The sequence below is a fragment of the Mycteria americana genome, unplaced genomic scaffold (genome assembly GCF_035582795.1).
Source record: "Mycteria americana isolate JAX WOST 10 ecotype Jacksonville Zoo and Gardens unplaced genomic scaffold, USCA_MyAme_1.0 Scaffold_29, whole genome shotgun sequence".
Taxonomy (NCBI): Eukaryota; Metazoa; Chordata; class Aves; order Ciconiiformes; family Ciconiidae; genus Mycteria; species Mycteria americana.
In genome coordinates, this window is record NW_027445621.1 from 2491700 (window position 1) to 2495319 (window position 3620).

The window sequence follows — 3620 nt, forward strand, 5'->3', positions numbered from 1 at the left end:
GCATCATAACGAACCAGGGCATTTGCAGAGCGCGAATGTCTGTGCGGCAGCGAATGCAGTTCCAAGGGACAGTGAAAACCAGGTAGACCTTTCAGTGCTGGCGGCTTTTGTGTGGGCGCAATCGCTGGACGTTTCGAATTTGGCAGCCGGGCTCTGCGACAGTCACATAGGCATTGTTGCATCATAACCAACCAAGGCATTTGCAGAGCACGAATGTCTGTGCGGCAGCGAATGCAGTTCCAAGGGACAGTGAAAACCAGGTAGAGCTTTCACTGCTGGCAGCTTTCGTGTGGGCGCAATCGCTGGACGTTGAGAATTTGGCAGCCGGGCTCTGCCAGAGTCACATAGGCATTGTTGCATCATAACCAACCAAGGCTTTTGCAGAGCATGAATGTCTGTGCGGCAGCGAATGCATTTCCAAGGGACAGTGAAAACCAGGTAGAGCTTTCAGTGCTGGCAGCTTTCGTGTGGGCGCAATCGCTGGACGTTTCGAATTTGGCAGCCGGGCTCTGCGACAGTCACATAGGCATTGTTGCATTATAACCAACCAAGGCATTTGCAGAGCGCGAATGTCTGTGCGGCAGCGAATGCAGTTCCAAGGGACAGTGAAAACCAGGTAGACCTTTCAGTGCTGGCAGCTTTCGTGTGGGCGCAATCGCTGGACGTTTCGAATTTGGCAGCCGGGCTCTGCCAGAGTCACATAGGCATTGTTGCATCATAACCAACCAAGGCTTTTGCAGAGCGCGAATGTCTGTGCGGCAGCGAATGCAGTTCCAAGGGACAGTGAAAACCAGGTAGAGCTTGCAGTGCTGGCAGCTTTCGTGTGGGCGCAATCGCTGGACGTTTCGAAATTGGCAGCCGGGCTCTGCGACAGTCACATAGGCATTGTTGCATCATAACCAACCAAGGCATTTGCAGAGCACGAATGTCTGTGCGGCAGCGAATGCAGTTCCAAGGGACAGTGAAAACCAGGTAGAGTTTTCACTGCTGGCAGCTTTCGTGTGGGCGCAATCGCTGGAAGTTTCGAATTTGGCATCCGAGCTCTGCCAGAGTCACATAGGCATTGTTGCATCATAACCAACCAGGGCATTTTCAGAGCGCGAATGTCTGTGCGGCAGCGAATGCAGTTCCAAGGGACAGTGAAAACCAGGTAGACCTTTCAGTGCTGGCAGTATTCGTGTGGGCGCAATCGCTGGACGTTGAGAATTTGGCAGCCGGGCTCTGCCAGAGTCACATAGGCATTGTTGCATCATAACCAACCAAGGCTTTTGCAGAGCGCTAATGTCTGTGCGGCAGCGAATGCAGTTCCAAGGGACAGTGAAAACCAGGTAGAGCTTGCAGTGCTGGCAGCTTTCGTGTGGGCGCAATCGCTGGACGTTGAGAATATGGCAGCCGGGCTCTGCCAGAGTCACATAGGCATTGTTGCATCATAACCAACCAAGGCATTTGCAGAGCGCGAATGTCTGTGCGGCAGCGAATGCAGTTCCAAGGGACAGTGAAAACCAGGTAGACCTTTCAGTGCTGGCAGCTTTCGTGTGGGCGCAATCGCTGGACGTTGAGAATTTGGCAGCCGGGCTCTGCCAGAGTCACATAGGCATTGTTGCATCATAACCAACCAAGGCATTTGCAGAGCGCGAATGTCTGTGCGGCAGCGAATGCAGTTCCAAGGGACAGTGAAAACCAGGTAGAGCTTTCAGTGCTGGCAGTATTCGTGTGGGCGCAATCGCTGGACGTTGAGAATTTGGCAGCCAGGCTCTGCCAGAGTCACATAGGCATTGTTGCATCATAACCAAACAAGGATTTTGCAGAGCGCGAATGTCTGTGCGGCAGCGAATGCAGTTCCAAGGGACAGTGAAAACCAGGTAGACCTTTCAGTGCTGGCAGCTTTTGTGTGGGCGCAATCGCTGGACGTTTCGAATTTGGCAGCCGGGCTCTGCGACAGTCACATAGGCATTGTTGCATCATAACCAACCAAGGCATTTTCAGAGCGCGAATGTCTGTGCGGCAGCGAATGCAGTTCCAAGGGACAGTAAAAACCAGGTAGAGCTTGCAGTGCTGGCAGCTTTCGTGTGGGCGCAATCGCTGGACGTTTCGAATTTTGCAGCCGGGCTCTGCGACAGTCACGTAGGCATTGTTGCATCATAACCAACCAGGGCATTTGCAGAGCACGAATGTCTGTGCGGCAGCGAATGCAGTTCCAAGGGACAGTGAAAACCAGGTAGAGCTTTCAGTGCTGGCAGCTTTCGTGTGGGCGCAATCGCTGGACGTTTCGAATTTGGCAGCCGGGCTCTGCCAGAGTCACATAGGCATTGTTGCATCATAACCAACCAAGGCATTTTCAGAGCGCGAATGTCTGTGCGGCAGCGAATGGAGTTCCAAGGGACAGTGAAAACCAGGTAGAGCTTGCAGTGCTGGCAGCTTTCGTGTGGGCGCAATCGCTGGACGTTTCGAATTTGGCAGCCGGGCTCTGCCAGAGTCACATAGGCATTGTTACATCATAACCAACCAAAGCTCTTGCGGAGCGCGAATGTCTGTGCGGCAGCGAATGCAGTTCCAAGGGACAGTGAAAACCAGGTAGAGCTTTCAGTGCTGGCAGCTTTCGTGTGGGTGCAATCGCTGGACGTTGAGAATTTGGCAGCCGGGCTCTGCCAGAGTCACATAGGCATTGTTGCATCATAACCAACCAAGGCATTTGCAGAGCGCGAATGTCTGTGCGGCAGCGAATGCAGTTCCAAGGGACAGTGAAAACCAGGTAGACCTTTCAGTGCTGGCAGCTTTCGTGTGGGCGCAATCGCTGGACGTTGAGAATTTGGCATCCGGGCTCTGCCAGAGTCACATAGGCATTGTTGCATCATAACCAACCAAGGAATTTGCAGAGCACGAATGTCTGTGCGGCAGCGAATGCAGTTCCAAGGGACAGTGAAAACCAGGTAGAGCTTTCAGTGCTGGCAGCTTTCGTGTGGGCGCAATCGCTGGACGTTGAGAATTTGGCAGCCGGGCTCTGCGACAGTCACATAGGCATTGTTGCATCATAACCAACCAAGGCATTTGCAGAGCACGAATGTCTGTGCGGCAGCGAATGCAGTTCCAAGGGACAGTGAAAACCAGGTAGAGCTTTCAGTGCTGGCAGCTTTCGTGTGGGCGCAATCGCTGCATGTTTCGAATTTGGCAGCCGTGCTGTGCCAGAGTCACATAGGCATTGTTGCATCATAACGAACCAGGGCATTTGCAGAGCGCGAATGTCTGTGCGGCAGCGAATGCAGTTCCAAGGGACAGTGAAAACCAGGTAGACCTTTCAGTGCTGGCGGCTTTTGTGTGGGCGCAATCGCTGGACGTTTCGAATTTGGCAGCCGGGCTCTGCGACAGTCACATAGGCATTGTTGCATCATAACCAACCAAGGCATTTGCAGAGCACGAATGTCTGTGCGGCAGCGAATGCAGTTCCAAGGGACAGTGAAAACCAGGTAGAGCTTTCACTGCTGGCAGCTTTCGTGTGGGCGCAATCGCTGGACGTTGAGAATTTGGCAGCCGGGCTCTGCCAGAGTCACATAGGCATTGTTGCATCATAACCAACCAAGGCTTTTGCAGAGCATGAATGTCTGTGCGGCAGCGAATGCATT